Raw genomic sequence first — 23,048 nt, 5'->3', positions numbered from 1 at the left:
GTAGACAAATTGACGCAAATTAGTTTAGCATGGGCTATGCAAAGTTTAAGCTTGTTGAGCAACGCACTGCACCGGGACCACATAGCAACAGCTCCCAGCACTATGCAAAAGGTGTTGGATGCAAAGTACTAACTGCTCCAGACTCTCCTCTTCCAGATTGGAAGCAGAATTTGCAAATCAGTGGCACAGGCCCAGGAAGGGGTGGGGAGCGGGGTGCAGGAAGCTGGCGACAGAGGCTGCAGCCCTCATGCTGACCCTGAAGGCCAGTGATGGTTGGAAAAAAAAGAAGTCTCCTGAAAGTGCCGCTTGTGCTGCCTAAAACCAACTGCCTATCACTTCAGGGCCACAAATCCTCAAAGGATTGTCCCCCAAAGATTAAGGGGATTCCGCGACTTTGCTCTTTACTTTTGGTTTGCAAAGCCCAAGACAATTCCTTCAGGGCTGGTGTCACACGGACCACCTAGAGGGGCCTTCTAATTGTATTTACAGTAATTTAATTACAGAAGGGAGAGCTTCAGAAGGCAGGATTTACCCAGATAGATACTATGGGTGCCACTGGCAGAGTTTTAATCTGTTAAACCAACAGAGAAGTGGAAAAAATAAAGCCACTCCCAGAGTTTGGAAAGCACTTCATCGAATTTTTTTCCTTTTTTTCTTTTTAAGGGGAGGCTGAAGGAGACATTTCCCCGGGGTCCACAGCTTTCCCCCTTTTGTTCATATTTTCTACTCTGTGCACACATTATAACCTTCTGATCTGTACACACACGCAGAACAGTTTTGCACATTACAAGTGCACCCCAGCCAAGTGTGTGTGTTCCATGTACATCTGGGTAGTTATCCAAGAACCTGGTAGCAGTGGGGCCTTTGGGACCACTTTGGCTTGAGCCAATAAAGGATCAGGTGGGAGGGATACTTACTTTTAACCTCATTCCCATTCTTTTGTACTGCTAATTTGTTTCTCCCAAAACATTTTTACACCAAACATTTAAAATAGTTGTTGAATGTATTCATAAGGAAAATCTTCCTGCAAATATTAAATCACAGAAGTCAACACCCTATATGGAGTTCAGTTCATTTAGTTCAGCTAACTAGCTACCCTGTCCTTATGTGATTTTCCTTTGGGGTGGGGGGTGCTTTGTCATCTGTAAAGTGAGAGGGCAGAGACCAGCTAATCCTGAAAGCCCCCTCCCCTGTGAGATATACCGACGGGAATCTAGAAACGTGCGCTGCTATTGCCCCCTAGCGGTCCCTCTGCGGCCGCGTAGGTCCGCCTTTTTCTGGGCACTTTGAAAGAGGTGCTGGGGGCTATTATTCAAAACAGGGAAGATATAGGCAGACAGACTGCAGCCTTACGGGCTTCTGGAGCAAGAGAGAGTATAGTTATATATTCCTCAGACATTTAAGAAGTCGCTCTAAGCCCATACCATTTGGCCAACATAGTAAAACCCTCCTTGCAATCCAGTTGCCTGAAGGGCCTTTGGTGATGGGCCAGGCTGCTCTGGGTAACATGTTCTCTGGGTGCCGCCTGCCAGCACGGAGGTGTGTGTGGCAGAAAGGCGGAGACTTGGTGTCACGCAGTTTAGACTCTCCAAGGGCGGAAACCGACCTTTGGGAGGTCAATTTCCAAGGCAGCCAAGGCCCCTCTCTCCAACCCTTGGCACGGTACCAGCGCATGATGGAAACTTAATGTTTGTCTTCAATGAATGAACAAAGGGACGAACAGATGGCCTGGGTTTGAATTCCTTCTCCCCGATTTACAAGGACACTTTCTTCTCTGAGCCTGTTTCCTAGTCTGTGAAATAGCGATATCGTGACGATCCCGGACGTAACAACGGACAATGCCTCCACCCCTCTGCCGAGTACTGAAACGCAGGGACTGGTGAGGCAGCTGCGTAATTCCATCAGCTATTTACTTTGCACGACAAGATAGATACTCCCCAAACTGACATTTCCATCACGAGACCTAGAAAATATTTTCTGCCATGTGTTCTTAGTTTACTTGGCTAGCTAAAAGGGTTATTGTGGAAGTAATTCAAATTCAGTGTGAGATACACGCAAGGATTATTTTGCATCCATTCCCCTCCCTTTTCGCCGGAAAAGAACAGGTTGTGCTCTTTGTTTTTACTTCATCTCCAGGTTTCCATATATGTAAATTGATGGAGTTGAACTCAACTCTAAGCGGCCTTCTTTTTAAAACTGTCTCCTAAAACAGATTTTAACAGAAGTCCCGCGAGGACAAGGTGGCGGACCCCACTGCTGTAAAGAAATCGGGATATGCTGCCATCTGCTGGTCACGAGTTACATTTTAAGTTTTAAGGCAAAACTAAGTTTTAGCACTTAAATATTAACTACGACTTAATGAATTTACATACATATTTCTAGTAGAAACTCATTACAGTCTCAAAGACATGAGACATTTTCCCCGAAAGTAATGATAGTTGACCCTTAAGGAACAGCCATTCAGTATCAAGTTCTCTCATTTAGACCTCATAGCCAGCCGATGCAGAGGTTCTTTGATTATCCCCAATTTACAGGTGATGATGAGGTAATAACCCGTCCCAGGTGGGAAGTGGCAGAGGTGGGATTACAGCCCAGTGCTTTCTGACCCCAGAAAGGAAACCCTAACAAGGATGCTCCAACCTACTCTACAGTGGTGATTTTCTTGCTTTTGATAAGAAAAATAAGAATATCTTTGTAGAAATTTTATAATTACAAAGAATAAAAATAACTTGAAATCCAACCACTAAAATGAAAACAATGTTAACATTCTGTGCATAGCCATCCAGTACTCTTAATATTTATATTATATAGTGGTACTTTTATATATAGTTGTAATTTGCCAAAACAGAAGATCCCCTTTCTTTAATTCACTCATGAATCCAACAAGATTTAGCAAATGCTAGGTTGTGCTGGGTAGATAAAACAGATGAGATTTTTAAAAAAAGCCACCACCCTTGTGAAGCTAACAGTATAGAAGAAATGGACAAATAATCACTGTACCATAAACTTAGATCAGGAAATTCTTGCCTTAACATAGGAGAGTGGGGAATAAAATAGTATTCTCCTATTGCAGGCACCCAATCTTTCCAAGTGATTCTTCTGGAACCTTCCCTTTCTTGGCTTCAGGGAGAGAAAAGCCTCCTACCACAGGCACTGCACCTCTACCACCACCACTCAAGACATCTAGGTGTGTGGCCATCTTGTGGGAGAACTCCTGCCTATGGTTTTCAGCTGCAGTCCTGGTGTTAGTGCCTGGGAAACAGGAAAAGCCTCTTCCAACAATCGCACCACTCAGTCCCAACTGCACATAGAAATAACCTGGGCTTTGGTCCTCATTCTTAGAGATTCGGATTTAGTGGTCTAGGGTGAAGCCTGGGTCCCCGGGTTTTTTGCTTTGGGTTTCTAAGCTACCAAGGTGATTCTAAGGTGCAGCACAAGCTGAAAACTACCGTGCCATCCTTGGTATTTCCAAAGAATTCAAAACTGTTATCTAATGTAAACCATGGTATAGTTAATAGCACAATTATAAAAATGTTCTTTCATGAAGTGTAACAAGTGCACCAACCGAATGCAAGGTATGTGGGAATTCTGTATTTTATGCATGGTTTTGCTGTAAACTTACAACTTCTCTAATAAAAAAAATTGAAGGGAAAAAACCCTGTTGTCTACGTCCTTCTCCCTCCCTCCTAAAACTTTCTCTTCTTGGTTTCTGACGTGGCATAATTCTGATTACCTGACTTCCTCTCTGACCACTTGTGTGTACTGACGGATCTCCTGTCTCCTCTTGGCCTCCAAATGTGGGTGTTCCATGTTTCTTTCTTCACCTCCTCTTTCTGTTTGGTTTGTTGGCATCACATAAACTTCTAGAGCTTCAGCTATCTCTTTCTATTTACAGTCTCTTTTCCCAAACCCACATGCAGTTTATTTTCCTGCTGGTCCTCAATAGCTAGACATTTGATGAGACTTCCAGATTTTCTTTGTCATGTATTAGTTTCCAATCACTGCTGTAACAACTTACCATGCACTTAGTGGCTTAAAACAATGCAAGTTTATTATCTTACCTTTCTGGGTGTCTATAGAGTCTGAAGCAGGTCTCACTGGGTTAAAATCAAGGTGTCGGCAGGGCTGAGGTCCTTTTGGAGGCCTTAGGGGAAAATTCATTAGCTCACCTTTTCCAGCTTCAAAGCCAGCAACAGCGAGTCCAGTTTTCTCATTGCTCTGGTTCTGACTCTTCTGCCTTCCTCTTCTCCACTTAAGAATGCTGGTAATTGCACTGACCCACCCAGGTGATCCAGCAGAAACACCCTATTTTAAGGTCAGCTGTTTAGCAACCTTAATTCCAACTGTGACTGAACTCCCCCTGTCGATGTAACATAACATAGCCACAGGATTCAGGGATGAGGATGTTATCCCACCTACCAGTCTTCTCTCCTTTCCAGCTTCGTCGCTTTCAGTTTAGCACAGCCCTTCATTATTTTTCATCTAAATTTTTGTCAATAGCTTCCTAATTGGTGTCTCTTCTTTTAGCTTCTCCTCACTTAATATAGCCTATAGTGGGCTATAAAATCAGTCTTCCCAAGGACAGTTCAGATAATGTTAATAGCTTGCTGAAAAACTCTCAGCATATCTCTAGTCAACTGTTTATTTTCTGATGCATTTCCTTTGCTTCCTTCTCCAATTTCATCCCTCCCCTTCCTCTCCAGGGACAGCCACCACCAAGAATTTTGTGTGACCCTTTGAGTTCATGGTTTTAAGTATTTCCTACATATATCTACATCTATGACACATAGAATGTTCTGAGTACCTTTAAAATTCTTTGTATAAATGATATCCAACTCTTTGTATCTTTCTGCAAATTGCTTTTTTCACTCCACTTTGTTTTTGAGATCTACACTTGTTCACACATATAGATTCTTTTAACTGCGGTATATATTCAATTGGATGACTGCTACATTTTTTCAAATTTTATTTTTTAATGGCTGTATAATTCATTTATGTGGTTCAGAAATGCAAATTATAGAAAACAGTACAGATTGAGAGATCTTGTACCACATTTCCTGTCTACCCCATTTTCACCCTTAGCCCTTGTGTGTTTCTTGTATAGCATCCAGAATTTCTTAATGCAAATATAACCACACATGGCATCTTATTTTCAACTCCTTTATTTTACAAAAGCTACCATATTATATTCACCCTTCTGTATCTTGCTTTTTTTCATGAATTCAATTTTTTAATGGAGTATTTGAGTGCTTACAGTATGACAGGAATGTGCTTGTGTACATCATCTCCATTTAATTCTTACAACCCTATAAAGACATATGGAAATTATTTTTAAATCAGAGGAGAAAAAAACATTTTGATGATGTGGTATTTTCAAAGCACTCAATTAAGATGTTTCTCACAAAATAGTGAAAAGCTTGTTTACCAGTAAGAGTAAAATCCCTATTTTACCTCACAAATGAAAAGCACTAAGGAGAACTTTGCATCGTAATTCTGAAAAGATCCAGAGTTCCAGGTTTCCAGTTCTTTAAACTAAACACCTATGGAGTACTCAGAACTTCCAGAAAGAATACAGAACACAGTAACTCCTGAAATGATGTATCACAGAACTGTGACCACTCCTTTATGTATATGTTCACACATATACACTAAAATAGCTCATCAAACATAAATCTTCCCTTGAAAGTGAGCAGAGATTAAGATTAAATAGATGACACTTTTTTTTTTTTTGGAAACAAGATTACTAGTACCAAAGCAAAGTAGAACACAAATGTTACTAATTAAAGAACGAATAATTCCTTCTTTACTTCAGATGGCTCCTCTTGATCAGCTTGTTAGAGCTTTATGATATATGGCTAGTTGCTTGTCTTGTTTGTTGCCTTAACTGTAATCTTCCAAATTTTTCTTCTTCCCTTTATTTCACTTTTCAGTAGCAAATCTGGTGCACTTCCTTAGAATAGCCAAGAAAGTTTAAATTCTGTATAGCTGACTAACTTCAATAAAGGCAAAACTCAACATTAAATCTAACAAAACAAAATGTAACAAAAAACCCAACAATATATCTTGAGATCTTTCCAAATGAGTTCTAGAGTTTGCATATTCCTTTTTGATAGCTACACAGTATTCTAATGTGGGGTTGTACCATGTCTGTTTAATCATTTCCCTACTGAAATAAAGCTGCAGGTAATAACTCTTTGCATTTATCATTTCATCCATTGGCAAGTGGCTGTTTAGGATAAACTCCCAGAAGTGGGACTGCTGGGTCAAAGGTGTTTGAAATTGTGTTAGACACTGGCAAATTGCCCTCTGGAAGAGCTTACCGGTCGGCATTCCATTGGCACAGTACAAGAGAGTATGTATTTCCACAAACCTCTCCAAGAGAAGGTGGTGTTAACCTTTGCCAATCTGATAGGGGAGAAAGAGAGTCTCATAATAGTGTCTGTTTGCATTTCTCCTATGAATGAGGTGTGAAAGTGAACATCTCATGTTTGAGGCATTTGTCTTTTTTTCCTTTTTCTCTTTCTTTCAGAACTCTTTGTTCTTATACTTTGCCCATATTTTCTATTGTGCTATTGTTTCATTTCATCTTAATTTCTAGAAGCTCTTTATGTAGTAAATTGATTAGTAGAGTGATTAATTCCTTCTGTTTGTAATACAAGTTTACCATTTGTCCTTGATTATGGTTTCTTTTACTTGAAGAAGTTTTAAGTTTTTATATAGTCAAATTTATCAATTTATTTTTCATGGCCCTTGAATTTTGAGTCATGGTTAGACCTTCTCAACCCCAAGGTTATAGAAATTTTCGTCCATGTTTCCTCTAGCACTTTTGTGAAGAAAAGATCCTACTTTTTTTTTTTCCAAATGACTACTTAGTTGTTGCAATACTATCTATTTAATTTAAACAAACACACAAAAAAACAGAACATTTTTACCCCACCAACTTGAGATGCCACCTTTATCATACACAAAGTTCCCACATGTATTTTGGGTCTTGTTCTGGCTTGTCCATCATATTCCATTGGTCTGTTGTCTATTAATACAAACTGCTTTGATTATTGACGCTTCATAGCAGGTTTAATATCTGGTAGGACTAGTTTCCCCTCATTGTTTTCTTTTTCAGAGTTTTCCTAGCTGCTTTTGCTTGTTTATTTTTTCATATGAACTTCATATTCAGCTTGCCTAGACTGAAAAAAAAAGTTGGTATTTTTATTGGGATCAGATTAAATTGATACATTATCAGTTATTATCTTTTGATATTTGGGTTTCCAAACTTTCCCAGTGAGAACCACTTTAAGTAGATTCCAAAGTTCTTTTTAAATTAAAAATTTCAAACATACACAAAAGGAGTAAGAAAAAAACAAAGAACCCTCCCCAGCCAATTTTGTTCCATCTATACTTCCAGTCAGTTGATTCTCTTAGGTTTCCTGGGCTTAAAATGATTAGCATTTGCAGTTGGTTTTAGTTGTACTTCCTCCTCAATTTTTGCATCTTTAATTTTGTTCTCACATTAACAAATACCTTTATGACAATGTTAAATAGTGGTGTGTATAGTGGTCATCCTTGACTCATTCATGACTTTAGTGGAAATGCCTCCATTAGATAAAAAGATTTTTTTTAAAACATAATGTTTGTGTGTCTATGTATTTTAACCATGTTAAAAAAGTATCTCTCTATTCCTATTTTATTGATTTTTTTTTTTTTTAATTGAGAATGAGTGTTAACTTTTCTCAAATTTCTTTTTAGCATTTTGGAGATAATCTTATGACTTTTTGTCCTTAGACCTCTTATTTTCCAAATATAAATCATATCTGCATTCCTAAAATAAATGTCATTTGGTCATGACATATTTTTTAATGTGCTACCAGATATGCTTTGGTAATATTTTGGGGGGATTTTTCCATTGACATTTATAATTGATATTGAATAGTTTTCTTTTTTGTCAGGTTTTGGTATTAATGCTATATTTACTTAGTAAAAACAATTTGGAGCTTTTCCTTCTTTTTCTATATTCTAGGATAGTTAAGTAGCACTGTATTTATATGCTCCTTAAACATTTGGTAAAATTATCTTTTGAAATCATTCAGGCCTTGTGTTTTTGGGGGGACTGAATGGCTCTTAAATTTTTCTCTATTTTTCCTATCTAAATTAATCTGTTTAGACAATATTGGCTTAGGGCCTCATTTGAACTAATCACATCTTCAAAGACCCTATTTCCAAATAAGGACATATTCATGGGAGCAGGGATTAGGACTTGAACATTTCTCTTTGGGGGGTTGGGGGGGGTGTACCACTTAACCTAGTACAACAACCTTTACACAGTGTCACACAGACCTTTTTTTCTTTCACTTCCTTGCAAGCAAGTGACAGCTATGTAAAACACTCTTGGAATCTGTTGTCAAAAAAGACTCCCATTTACAAGGCAGGTAGCCTTAGGAGAGTCATGGCTTAAATTATCATTCCATATAACGTGAGATAACTATGAGGGGATAAAATGACAGAATGACAGCAAAAGGGAGATGGCAGGCAAGATCTCTCCTTATAGTTATTTTGGTTGTCCTACACTGGGATAAGTTACCATCTCTGCTTATCTAATATAAGGCTAGAGAGGATATAGTTGGACTAAAGGAAGAAGAGGTATCAAGTTTGGGAATTTATAATGGTGGAGTCCATTGTCCTGGTTATGAGAGAATATCTTTTACTTGAGGATTTGTAGGGCCAGGAGCACAAGATTAGGGATTTCCATTCCCGTAAGTATCATCAAAATTGTCAGTAACACCTGCCCAGTGTGTCCTAGCTGTGACTGCCTTTCCTGTCAAAGACTTTCCAACCTGGTATTTTGGGAGATTTTTTTTTAACATAAGACTTAAAACCTTACATTAGATTATATAATAGAACTTGTATAATATAACTGTATATTACAATATAATTACTAATATAATTAGTAATATAAACTATGTAATTGTGATAAATAAGTTCATGAGTCAACCTGGCCAGGTTATGGGGTAAAATTTTTTGGTGAAGCAAGCACTGGCCTGTGAGGATATTTCATCGACTTAAATCAACAATAAATCAATTGCATCTGTGGCTGATTACACCTACAATCACCTGAGGAGACTGCCGTCAACAATGAGAGAAGACTCGTCCAATCAGCTGAAGGCCTTAAAAGGAGACACCATGATTTCAGCAGTCAGAAGGGAGAATTTCCATCTCTACTTCAGCCAGCCAGCTCCTCCCAGGGAATTCATCAAAAATCTACACTGGAGTTCCCAGCTTGTGGCCTGACCTATGGAATTTGGACTTGCCCATCTCCACAGTTGTGTGGGCCAATTCCTATTAAAAATCTCATATTTATTAGTCCAAATTTTAGAGAAGGAATAGAAGCCCAGACAAATTAACTTGACCAAAGTACCATATTGCCTGGTCATCTTGAAACTCAGGTTTAATCTACTCAAGGCTCCAGGGAGGGAGAAGGGGGAGAGAAAAGGGGGAGGGTCATAGTTAAGGAAGGCCACCAGAGACCAACTGAGTCAAGGGGGCTGGAGGGCACATCCTTCACAAGCATAACGGCACTGACAGATTCATTCTTGTCAAAATTTTGTTACTCCTATAATCCTCCCTCCTAAGAAGCCATGGGCAGTGGAACCTGTGGTCTATTTTGGGCCTTTTAACTAGCACAGAAGCTCTGAAAAGCTAATTATTCTCTTGACAAATAAATGATCAGATCTCACATAAGGATGAGCCCTGAAAGCAAGGAAGGAAAGTAGGTTAAGTAGTCATTGGTACAAATTTTAGCTCAGCAATTTTAGATCTAGGGAGATTAATTTTGGCTCTTTCAGACTTTGATGAAGGATTGGTGGCTATTTCCCTCATGTTCACCGAGAGTTTAAAGGACATATTTCAAAAGCTGTCCTAAAACAGGTTCTCTCCTTCCTGGAACTCTTTTGCCCTTGCAAATTGTTTAATATGTGTTTCACTTTAGGAGGATTCTATCTACCCTGATTTACAGAGGACTTGGTTTAAGATGCTAGATATCCTCAGGTTTTTTTTCAGCTGTAAAATTGAGACCACAGCCCCTCAGTATGCAGAAAGCCTAAATGTCGTGGGCAACTGTTCCCAAACATAGACCAACCTGAGTGGCTGGCTCTTTGACTCTAGTTCACACAGTTCTCAGACAAACTATATTGTGCTCTGGAGTCATGTGGAAAATAAATGTTAACTCAGTACGCTTCCCTTCCCATGGAAAGCATATGTGCTTTTTCAACTATTGTAGTTGACAATAAAGAAGCTATGGTTTTGCTTTGGGGTCTCTCTCTCTCTCAAGCTCCATCTTGTCCACCTTCACAATCTCCACTTTTTACTATTGGTAAGGCTTATACTGGGTGAGCACTGCCACCATTTTGGATGCTTCACCCAAAAGTGAAATAGTTGAAGTTTATTACTAGTTCCCTCCCTGGTTCTAACAGGGATGTAGGTGAAAATAGCAATTGTGCCAGTTTGAATGTATTACGTCCCTCAGAAAAAAGCCATATTCTTAGATGCAATCTTGCGGGGGAAGACATATTAGTGGGGATTAAGTTGGAATGTTTGGATTAGGTTATTTCCATGGAAATGTGCCCCACCCAACTGTAGGTGATAAGTCTGGATAATTTCCATGGAGGTGTGGCCCTGCCCATTCAGCACAGGCCTTGATTACTTTACTGGAGCACTATATAAGCTCAAACAGAAGGAGTGGGCTTGCTACAGCCAAGAGGGACACTTTGAAGAATGCACAGAAGCTGAGAGCATAGCTGCAGATGAGAGACAGGTGGAAGACGGCTGTTGAAAGCAGACTCTTGTTCTGGAGAAGTTAAAAGGGGACAAACACCCCCAGAGCAACTGAGAGTGACATTTTTGAAGAACTGCAGCCTAGAGAGGAATGTCCTGGGAGAAAGCCATTTTGAAACCAGAACTTTGGAATTGATGCCAGCCATGTGCCTTCTCAGCTAAAAGAGGTTTCCTGGACACCATTAGCTATCCTCCAGTGAAGGTACCCAATTGTTGATGCCTTACCTTGGGCACTTTATGGTCTTAAGACCGTAACTGTGTAACCAAATAAACCCCCTGTTACAAAGCCAATCCATTTCTGGTGTTTTGCATAACAGACAGCATCAGCAAACTAGAACAGTAACCTTTCCTCATTGCCTATTTACAAGTATCCAGCTCAGTCCTTATAAAAAGTAGGCACTAATACTTATTAAGAGATGACTTCTATCCTCCCTATTTCAGAAGCCTTCTCCAGCCCACATCCATATCTATCTTTTCTGCTTCACTCAGTCCTCATCTGACTACTCACTTTGGTATTTATTTACATTATCCTTTAATGATTTGTAAATGTTTAATGTGCTTGTCTTTCTTTCCCAAGTGTGTAAACCCCTTGAAGGTAAGATTTATGTTGTCTATTTTCTAGTGCTAGACACGTGGATGTAGACGAAATGCCTGGTGTTTTAGTTAGGTTCTTCTGGTTACAAGAAACAAAGGTTCCAATTCCCTCAAGTAATGAAGAATCCATTGAAAGAGAAGTCAGACAAAGCAAAACGGCTCAGAGAAGACCAGGACCTGTAGCAGAACCAGGCTATAGGATATTTAGTGTTCCACCTTTCTAAACAAGGGTAGAAATCTGACTCAAACTGGGCTACTGAGGTTATTTTTTTCAAGGCATAGCAACTCGGATGCCAGTGATTCTAGTGAGAAAGCTTGTTTGAACTTGATTTGGGCAGGGGGTGTAGAAAGAGAATGAGAGTGAGATGAGAGAATTCTCAAAGGGGAAGCTGGGGATGACGGAGAGAGAAGCAGAGGGTAACCGCCTTGGTCCCTTGGGAGCCTACCAGTTCATGGTTATAAACCCTCATAAAGTCTGGTTGCAAATAATGCCTTTCATGTCCATGAAATGTCAATACAATCAACTTCCCAATTCTACCTGCGTTCCAGCTCTAGTTCAAGCAGATTGCCATAAAAGTTGCCTGCTATAAAATGTTTCTTCACTAAAATTATAAGGTAACAGTAGTCTATTAAAGCTCCAACATTATTCCAACCCAGCCACAAATTTTGGTAAAATTGGTTGTTTACCTTTCATAACTGTAGTTCCTCCTTTTATGAACTATTTGGAAGACAGAACATCACTTTCATGTATGTGGTGTCGCCTGCATTCTCTGACCATGGAGGGGGTGGGGGAGGGAAACAATACAGACAAACCATCAATGGCTGAAAGAAGAAAACCATATCAAACTTAGCGACTGGCAGAAGGAATGAGAGAATCATTCAACAATTACTCTGTCCTAGGTCCAGGTCAGGAGACTTGGAATTTCAGAGCTGGAAACAGAACTGACTAATGTCAAACAGGAACTTGAATTCAGGGTCAAACAAATGTTAAGTCAGATGGAGTTTTCTTCTTTACAAACCACTGTAGATGAAAGGGAAGACTGGTGATATGGAACATACAAAATAAAGCCAATTTCATGAATGATCTCCAAATGCAACTAGATGACCTCAGAGACATACCAGCTATGAAATTCCTCTTAAAAGTTTTACTCCTTTAGAAAAAAGTTACCTTGGCAGAGTCCTTAGGTCAAGAAACTTCAGGAATCCCAAGACAACAGTTGTTACTGATGCTAGAAGAGGTAGTAGATAAACCAACTCAGCACTGAGGTCCTTTAAGAAGACAGACAGCTCTATAGCAGTCTGGTGAAGTTTCATACCCATCTATAGAGCTGTGAGCCTGAATTCTGTAAGGGACACTGGAAGGTTTCTAGGTACTATGTAGTCTGCTCTAAGGGTCTCTTAGAAGAAGCCTGGAGCCCTTAAGCAGACCGAAGACTTTGGCCGCCCCTGACACTGAGGAAGTGGGAAATGAGGGAGTCCATCACAAGCAGACCTTCTATAACACTGGTGGGTGACGCCCGGGATGGACAATGTTGTTTCCATTAACCAGAGAGAACTTTGTCTACTGTGGCAGATAACTGACGAGTTCTAATGGCAGAACTGGTAAAGTTAGCATGAACTTGGGAATTAATCTCAAATTATTCCACCTATATCTCTGCTAGATCTCTAAATCACATAGTAGTGGAAGTTACAAAATATATTTGCAAATTTTAAATTATTCCATTTTCAGTTTATTCCCACTTGTCCTCATTCCTTTTCCCTAGTCTTCCCCCCATATCTCTATTTTTGTTTGTTTATAAAAGACTTTTACATATATTTAAAAATTTGTACTAAAATGTACATATACAATTTATTTTAGAGATTTTTAAGTGTACCATTCAATGGCATTAAGTTGTTTCCTATCTTAGCCACTTCTAAGTGCCAAAAAAAATTTTTAACCTCACTCCCCCAAAATCAGTTACTTGATTTTTAAACTTCACAGAATTACCTTCAATTTTAAAGCAATGGCAATAAGAAAAATTTCTAAATCTATTAAGTCTCTTAAATTCTAAATCTAAAAAAATTATAAGGGAATAATCTGAATTATGAAATAATGTATATTTTAATTATTCTTTTAAAGGAGCAGAGTCCATGGTATATATTTATGCTTTTTTTAAAATTGTAGTCTCATTTTCTTTTTCATGCATGTCTTTATTTTATTACTCATTTACCCATTCACTGGGTAAAGGGGGTGTCAGTCACAAGGTTTTTACAATCACACTGTCACAAGGTAAAAGCCATATGATTATATAATCATTATCAAAGATCAAAGCTACTGGGTTACAGCCCAGCAACTGCAGGTATTTCCTTCTGGCTACTCTAAGACACTAGAAACTAAAAAGAAAAATCTATATAATGAGTAAGCAGTTATAATCATTTGTTAAATTTTAACTTCTCCATTACAACTCCTCCCTCTCCTTCAATAATTCTCTCAATCTTCAGGGATATCTTGGCAATGACCATTCTAACTTCTTCATGCTGAAAAGGGGTGTCAACATTATGGTGTAGAGGAATGAAATTGTTTGATGTTCTTGGAGAGACTGGTATCTCTGGGTTTCCGGGCTTATCTGGCACAAAAACAACCTGGATTGCCAAAAGTTTCTGAAAAAAAATAAACTTACTAAGTAAGTAAAACTTCTATAGAGTCTTAGACAGATCCCAAGGTATTCTTTAGGGTTTTCAGGAATACTGTTGGTTGGGGCTTGGCATACTGTTGCAAATGGTAATATCTGCCTGAAGCTCGCATAAGAGTAACCTCCAGAATGACCTCTCACTCTACTTAAAATCTCTTAGCCACTGAAACTTCCTTTTGTTTCATTTCTTTTCCCCTTTTTTGGTCAAGAAGGCATTGTCAATCCCACGATGTCAGGGCCAGGCTCATCCCTGGTGTTCGTGTCCCATATTGTGAGGGAGACTTACACCCCTGGGAGTCATGTCCCACATTGTGGGGAGGGAAGTGAGTTTATTTGCAGAGTTTGGTTTAGAGAGAGAGGCCACATCTGAGCAAAAAAAGAGGGTCTCTGGTGGTGACTCTTAGGCATAATCATAAGTAGGCTTAGCTTTCCCATTATAGAAATAAGTCTCATAAGGTAAGCCTAAAGATCAAGGGCTTGGCTTATTAAATTTTAAGTCCCTAATGTCTGAGAGGATATCAAGAGTCCCCAGGTGGGAAATTTTAAAAGTTCCACATTTCTTCTCCAGTCCCTCAAGGGACTTTGCAAATACTTTTTTCTTTTCTGCCCAAAATACTCTGGAATATATCAGGGTATTACATTAACCTGCACAGAATAACAAGATCTCATTCCCTATTCTAGGTTCCATGCATTTAGGTTGTTTACATAAACTGACCAGACAGGTTCAATTAGATGGTGTGCTGCAGAGAATTTAAATTTTGTATAAAATAAACATCTCTTCCTTTGTCTCAAAAAGATGTTGAAGTTTTAACATACAGACAATATCATAGACCATACAATATTTGTCCTTTTCTTTCTGGCTTATTTCATTCAACATAATATCCTCAAGGTTCATTCACCTTGTTGCATGCTTCATGACTTCATTCCTATCTGTAGCTGCACAGTATTCCATCACAGTTCGCCCTTCTGCTCATCAGTCAATGTACCGTTGGGCCAACTCTATCCACTAGCAATTGTGGATAATGCCACCATAAACATCAGTGTGCAAATGTCTATTTGTGCCTCTGCTTTCAGTTCTTCTGGGCATATACCTAGAAAGAGGATTGCCAGATAACATGGCAACTCCACATCCAACTTCCTGAGGAACTGCCACACTGCCCTCCAGAGAGGCTGCACAATTCTACTTCCCCACCAACACTGAATAAGTATACTCATTCTCCATCTCTCCACCAACACTTGTAGTTTTCTGTTTATTTTTTTAAAACAGTTTTATTCACACACCATACAATCCATCCTAAGCATAACATCAATTGCTCCTGGTATAATCACATACTATGTATTCACCACCACAATCTGTATGAGAACATTCCCATTTCTTCTGAAAAGAAAGAAGGAAAAAAAAATCCCACACCTCTCCCTTATATCCTCCTTATTTACATTTAGCTTCGGTGTATTGCCTTTGTTACAATTACTGAAAGAATATTACCGTTATTGTTAACAACAAAACTTAGTTTGCATTTATTTTTCCCATATACCCTCCCATTTTTACAACTTTTTAATAGTGACATACATTGTTCTCAATCACATGAAAACTTTCTTATAGTTGTACAATTAACCACCATCACTGTCCACTCTAGGTTTCACTAAGTATACAGTCCCAGTTTTTATCCTCTAGCTTGGCTTCTGGTGACATACATGATTCTAGCCTTACTGTTTTCAAGCATACTCACACCCAGCTTTGTTAATTACACTTACAGTATTGTGCTACCATCACACAGTATTGTGCTATCCATTTCTGAACCTTTACAATCAACCTTATTGAACATTCTGTACTCCTTAAGCATCAATTGCCCAATCTCTGACCTCTATCTCCTGATAACCTGTGCTCTCTCTCAGAGTTTACTCATTATAGTTAGTTCATATTAGTGAGACCATACAGTGTTTGTCCTTTTGTTTCTGGCTTCATTCTCTCAACATAATGTCCTCAAAATTTATCCACATTGTTGCATGTGTCTATAGTATATTAAAATGTTTATTTACATATAAGGAACTACTTGGTTTGTAGGGAAGTAAGTTAAAGGTGAAATTGAAAGCCACAGCTAACTGATGATGAATCAGAGATGAATAACTTCTGAAAATACCAGGAAGCACTGGTAGATTTTTAAAAACTGTAATTTACAGTTTTATGAAGCACACTTATACAAATGAGGTTACAGATGCTGCTCTGTAAAGGTAAGGGTATTTGAGAGTAGACTGCAGCCTACTATGGTCAAGTGTGGTGAGCAATTAGGCAAAAATCAAACCCAGATTGTATTACTGAAATTACGATGAAGTACTGCCCTTGAGGAGCATAAATGACATCTCACTTTTAGACCAGTCTTCATATTCATGGTGCCAGGTGGCCGTTTCTCATCACAACTTTTTTTTCCATTCCAACTATTTTTTTTTTTTTTTAAGGTCAGGCTTCCTAAAGTTTAATTTACATACAGTAAAATTTGCTCTTTTTTAGTGTACAACTCTATGAGTTTTAACATACACAGGTCTGTAATCAACATCACAAACAGTTCCATCACCCCTCAAAATTCCCTCACCTCCCCAAATTCCCTCATAGCCCTTTGTAATTAACTTCTCCCTTCCACCCTCAGGTAATCACTGATGTTTCCCGTCCTTATATCTTTTCCTTTCCCAGAATGTCACAGAAATGAAATCACACAGCATACAAATTTTTTAATCTGCCTTCTTTCACTTAGCATATTGCATTTGAGATTCATTTAGGTTGCTGTATGTCAGTAATTTGTTCCTTTTATTGTTGAGGAGAATCCACTGCATATATGCACTACCATTTGTTTATTCATTTATCAGTTAAAGGATACTTAATTTGTTTGCAGCTTTGGTGATTATGAATAAAGCTATCTGTGCCAGTTTGGATGTTGTGCCAGTTTGAATAATTATGTCCTCCAAAACGCCATTATCTTTGATGCATATCTTTGATGCAGTCTTGTGTGGGCAGGAAAGGTATTGGTGGTGATTGGGTTGGAGACTTTTGATTGATGTTTCTGTGGAGATGTGATCACTCAACTGTGGGAGAGATTTTTCACAGGATAATTTCCATGGAGGTGTGGCCCTGCCCATTCAGTATGGGCCTTGATTAGTTTACTAGAGCACTATATAAGCTCAGACAGAAGGAGTAAACTTGCTACAGCCAAGAGGGATATTTTGAAGAATGCACAGGAGCTACGAGAGGAGTTACAGATGAGAGACAGTTTGAAGATGCCATTGAAAGCAGACTCTTGCCCTGGAGAAGCTGACAAATGCCCCAAGAGCAACTGAGAGTGACATTCTGAAGAGGAGCTGTGGCCTAGAGAGGCACCTCCTGGGAGAAAGCCGTTTTAAAACCAGAACTTGGAGTAGATGCCAGCCATGTGCCTTCCCAGGTAATAGGGGTTTTCCAGATGCCATTGGCCATCCTCCAGTGAAGGTACTCGATTGCTGACACCTTATCTTGGACACTTTATGGCCTTAAGACTGCAACTTTGTAACCAAATAAACCCCCTTTATAAAAGCCAACCCATTTCTGGTGTTTTGCATCCCAGCAGCATTAGCAAACTAGAACAGATGTATTATGTCCCCAAAATGCCATTATCTTTGATGCAATCTTGTGTGGACAGATGTTTCAGTGTTGATTAGATTGTAATTCTTTGATTGAGTGTTTCCATGGAGATGTGACCCACCCAACTGTAGGTGATAACTCTGACTGGATAATTTCCATGGAGGTGTGGCCCTGCCCATTCAGCTTGGGCCTTAATTAGTTTTTTAGAACACTATATAAGCTCAGACAGAAAGAACGAGCTTGCTACAGCCAAGAGGGACACTTTGAGGAATGTACAGGAGCTGAGAGAGAGGAGCTGCAGCTTACAGAGACATTTTGGAGAGGGCCTTTGAAAGCAGACTTTTGCTCCAGAGAAGCTAAGGGAGGACAAACACCCCAAGAGCAACTAAGAGTGACATTTTTGAGGAGCTGCAGCCTAGAGAGGAACATCCTGGGAGAGAGCCATTTTGAAACCAGAACTCTGGAGCAGAAGACAGCCATGTGCCTTCCCAGCTAATAGAGGTTTTCCAGATGCCATTGGCCATCCTCCAGTGAAGGTACCCGACTGTTGATGCCTTATCTTGAACAGTTTATGGCCTTAAGATTGTAACTTTGTAACCAAATAACCCCCCTTTATAAAAGCCAATCCATTTCTGGGGTTTTGCACAAAGGCAGCATTAGCAAACTGGAACACTATTAGAAAATTTGTGTTCAGGTTTCTGCTATTCTGAAAATAGGTTTTCATTTCTCCTGGGTAAATATCTTATTTACTATCCAAATAGCCTCTTAGGTAAAGTGATCACTCAATTATTCCCATGTTTTAAAATTGGGTTGTCTAATTATTGAGTTGTAAGAGTTCTTTATATATAGGCATACCTTGGAGATATTGCGGGTTTGGTTACAGACCACTGCAACAAAGCAATTATCACAATAAAGTGAGTCACATGAATTTTTTGGTTTCCCAGTACATATAAAAGTTGTTTACACACTACTGTAGTCTATTAAGTGCACAACAGTATTATGTCTAAAAACACAATGTACATACCTTAATTGAAATGTAATGCAGAGACAGGAAGTGAGCCCATGCTACTGGAAAAATGGCACCAATAGCCTTGCTTAATGCAGGGTTTCCAAAAACCTTCATTTTGTTAAAAAAAAAAAGAAGTATCTGCGAAGAGAAATGTGATGGGTCACAAAACAAAGTACGTCTGTATTCTAGATATGTCATTTACCAGATACGTGTTTTGCAAATATTTTCTTCCAATCTGTGGCTTGTCCTTTCATTTTCTTAACAGTGTCTTCCAAAAAGCAGAAGTGTGTAAATTTATAATTTTTTTCCTTTATGGACTATGCTATTGGTGTTCTGAGAAATCTCTGCCTAATCCAAGATCACAAAGATTTCTCCACTGTTTTCTTCTAAAAGTTTCAGTTTTACATTTAGATCTATGATTCATTTTGAGTTAATTTTTGCATGTGGTACAAGGTATGGTTTGAACTTCCTTTTTTTTTTGCAAATGATGTTCAATTGTTCCAACATTATTTATTTTCACTATCTTGTAGTAAGGTTTCATTTAGCAGACATTCTATATAGTACCAATCAAAGGGGCAATCTCTCTAGAGAGAAGGCAGGCTAGATTAAGGCTAAAGCTGTAAATGGTAAATCAGCAGTAGCCACTCATATTAGTTGAGAAGGGGATGTTTGGTATTTCGTGGTGTCTTAGTTTGCCAGGCTGCTAAGACAAATACCACAATGAGTGGTTTTAACAAGAATTTATTGGCTCAGAGTTTTAGGGGCCAGAAGTCCCAAAAAGGCATCAACAAGGCCATGCTTTCTTCTAGGATTGACAGTGTTCTGATGACGACAGTCCTCCATCACATGATGATACACAAAGTTTCCTCCTGTGTGGTTTTCTCCCTGTGCACCCAAATTTCTTCTGCTTATAAGGGACTCCAGCAATACAGATTAAGACCCATCTGATTCAGTTGGGCCATACCTAGACAGGTTCTTGTAAGATCCTATTCACAAATGAGTCCACACTTAACTGATAATACATCTTCAAAGGGTCCTATTTACAAACAGGTTCACACTTCCAAGAATGTAGAGTAAGATAAAGAATATGTATCTTTGTTGGAGTACATAATTCAATCTACTATATGTAGTTTGGATAATGTTCATGTTTTTGCCCTGTTCCATTATGGTCACAGAGTGACCTTCTCTGGTGTTGACAGTTCTCTGAAATAGTTTATGCTCAATATGAGAACATTAAGACCTAGCTCATAGCATCAGAGAAGGACTACTTTTTTCTTCCTCAGAATATAGTGGGCCGTAGGTTCAGACAAACTTGGGTTTGATTCCAAAGTCTGCTCCTCGCTAGCCTAACATCTGTTTCCTCAGTTTCCTCATATGAATATAGGAATAATTACAGGACTTGCCTCACTATATTACTGGGAGAAATAAATGAGAAGATACATGCTAAGTGCTTGTGTCCAGTAAATCTTAGCTGTTGTTGTTGTTATTGTTATTATTATTATCATTATTAGCTTAAGCAACTGAATTTTCTGGCTTACAATTTTGGAGGAAGGAAGTCCAAAATTAAGGAATTGGCAAGGCCATGTTTCTCCAGTCTATCATGTTCTGGGGATAGCCTTCTGGCAATCTTCTGTCAAATGGCCATCTCTCTTTGGTTTTTCCTCTGGCTTCTCCTTCCAAGTCCAATATTCTTTGCTTATAAGAATGCCAGTAATCTGAATTAAGGCCCACCCTGATTCAGTCGGTCTCATCTTAATAGGCTCTTCGAAGACCTTATTTACAAATTCACATCCACAGGACCAAAGATAAGAACTTGTGGGGGACATGATTCGATCTATAATGGTTAATTAGTTACAGTTAGTGTGGAAGTCTCTCAGACTGCCTAGCAGCTCTTAAAAAAGTTAGGCAAGGCAGTTGTTAAGTCCTTGTATTACTCAGATGAAGCAAGGATGAGCAATATCAGAGACATATAAAAGTTTATTGGTACTTTCAGGTCATAGAACAGAGAGGGGCCACATGTCTCACAGGGTCACCAGGGGAAACACATCAGAAGCACAGGTTCAACCAAGCATGTGGGGAGCAAAAGGTGACAGTGGATGTGGGGACTACGACTGTGTAATGTTATAGGGGTGGAACTATTTAGCTATTATTTTAATTAGTAGTATTACATCACAGAAAATATTAAGGATATTGGGGCAGGGAAATGAAAATAAAAAAATAGTCCAGGTAACTGTGCCAGGAAAGGCAAAGAATGAAGATAGAAAACCAAAATTATTTACATTGGATGGTAATCTATAATGCCAGGATAATGCATTTACATTTATGAAAATACAGTGAAACAAAATGTGTGGACCCTCTACCAAATGATTTGTCATTTAAATCAGATGAGTCAACATAGAAACACTAGGAAGAGTGGTTGGCAACTCAAGAACGAAAGCTATTCCTGTGGATATACTAGGTGGTAGATTCACGAGTTGGCTAACTGGTTGGATTTGGATCCCTTTCAACTTCATGTACCATCAGTCTATAAATAATTTATTTCCTGCTTCCACCTATCTTGTTTCCAGCTGTCTTCTTTCTGGTCCTAAGTCTCTGAATTACCCCACCTTGTTAAGCAAGCAACTTAACACCTAATTCCTCCATTTTTTTTCAGTAGGCAACAAGCTTTTTGTGTGTAACCAACAAGTGGAAAACAGACATTTAAGAGTTCAGATAAATTGATACATGCTGTATTAAGAATTTATTTTGTTAAAAGATATTAATTGTAGGTACTCCTTATTTTAAGATATTACACAATCTCTGAAAACACCATCCAGAAATAAAGTTTCATATTAATAATCTCAGAAAGTAACTTCACAGAATGGTAATTAAGAACTTAGATCTGAGTTTAGCCTATAAAATGGATAGGGCCTGACTTTTCTAAGACTTCTGCTGCACCAAGGTGCCCCACATTAAGATACAATCCTTCTATAGAAGCCATTCCATCAAGATCATTATATTCATATTTCTAGACCTAGGAAGTGGGGTGGGCAATGAGTGGTCCTATTCATTTCTATAGGTAAGAAAGTTGAGGCGAAAAGAAATCACTAGTGACAGACTTAAAATAGGTGACTGACTATACCTGCAGTTTCAAGAGGTTCTGGTGAATTCACAATCTCTTCCAAAAGTCCCCTTTATCTGGGCTGATTTATAAAATGATTTCAACCACTTCTTCAGATTATGGCTTTAAAAACTAAAAATGCAAAATCTCCCAAGAGTGGCTCAGTTTTACCAGCCATTTGTACCTTAATAATGATCAAATTCTCTCTTAAGGCAAAGAAAGTGCCAGGGGAAGCAGAGGAAACAAAAAGGTTAATTGTGCACATAATAATTTTGCATACGGTGCAAAGGTCATATATTTAGGATAGAGCATTTCCTAAAAAAAAAAAAAAGAAAAGAAAACGAAGTAGCTATCCATCCCTTTAAAAACAGGATCTACAGATCCCGGTAATCATCCAACTGCTATTTTTAAATGACAAAATTTCCCCTTTAAGCTCTGGAAAACTAAAATATCTTGATAGCATGGTGGTCCAAGTGGATTTAATTAGCTGCTTTGATAAATCAAAGATAATGCTCAAGTATTCAGTCCATTCAAGAGCTGGATAAAAGTTGGTTTCTTCCATGATGCTTTCCTTAACATGTCCTTTGCTAAGCTTCTTCAACAGTTAAACCATCCTAATTACTTTGCATTTGGGAAAAAAAAAAAACCTCACATTTGTGGATGTTTATAGTTGCTTCATGGATGTGTTTGGTCTTATTGACTGTAAAACGAAAATCTCACCATTTGCAAAGGCCTTCACAGTTTATAAGCCCCTTTCACACCCACCATTCCTGTTAATCCTCTCAAAACATCTACGATGGATTTATTGTCACCTTCATTTTGTAGGTGTGCAGAAGCAAAGAGAAATTAATAATAGATACCACTTATCTAGGTCAGCAGCCTGCGCACCTCACCTCCTTTACACCCCACAACAACCCTGCGCGGTGGACACCACAACCTTCATTTTGAAGCTGAGGGTGAGATGCCTCACATGATCCAGAGTTTAGGTGCAGACAGAGCTAGACAACACGCTTCTCAACACCTTCCAGAGCAAGGAGACACTTTGCAATGAGGGAGGCCTGAAGAGGAACCTAGTCAGGAAGTGGCCAGGAAGAGGCGCAAGGCCAGCTCTTCTAATTTCCAATTCGGTTTTCCTTCAACTACTAAACACCTACTCTCATCAACAAATATCGAGGGCCTAGCAAATCCCAGGCACCGGACTAAATCTTGTGGCGACGACGACGACGAACCAGAGGGGTT

The 23,048-nt window shown here is 38.9% G+C and overlaps 1 protein-coding gene across 10 annotated transcripts in view; it reads right to left on the bottom strand.

Annotated features, from left to right (window-relative positions):
• MTERF2 (mitochondrial transcription termination factor 2) overlaps positions 1 to 23,048 on the bottom strand; it is a 75,896-nt gene that overhangs the window by 24,752 nt on the left and 28,096 nt on the right. For 2 of the 10 annotated variants that reach the window (XM_037846580.1, XM_037846582.1), the window contains 3 exons: positions 18,725 to 18,847; positions 12,106 to 12,647; positions 4,954 to 7,184 (listed from right to left, as the gene is read on the bottom strand). The exons of 1 other annotated variant lie outside the window; for it this stretch is intronic. The gene's annotated coding sequence lies outside the window, so the exon portion shown is untranslated. Of the gene's footprint in view, positions 1 to 4,953; positions 7,185 to 12,105; positions 12,648 to 14,989; positions 15,182 to 18,724; positions 18,848 to 23,048 lie in introns of those variants that run through there. 7 more of the 10 variants (XM_037846585.1, XM_037846586.1, XM_037846584.1 and 4 more) reach the window with 6 other exon arrangements.

Source organism: Choloepus didactylus, chromosome 8 (genome assembly GCF_015220235.1).
Source record: "Choloepus didactylus isolate mChoDid1 chromosome 8, mChoDid1.pri, whole genome shotgun sequence".
In the NCBI taxonomy this organism is placed as follows: Eukaryota; Metazoa; Chordata; class Mammalia; order Pilosa; family Megalonychidae; genus Choloepus; species Choloepus didactylus.
This window is presented reverse-complemented; position numbering and strand designations above follow the sequence as displayed.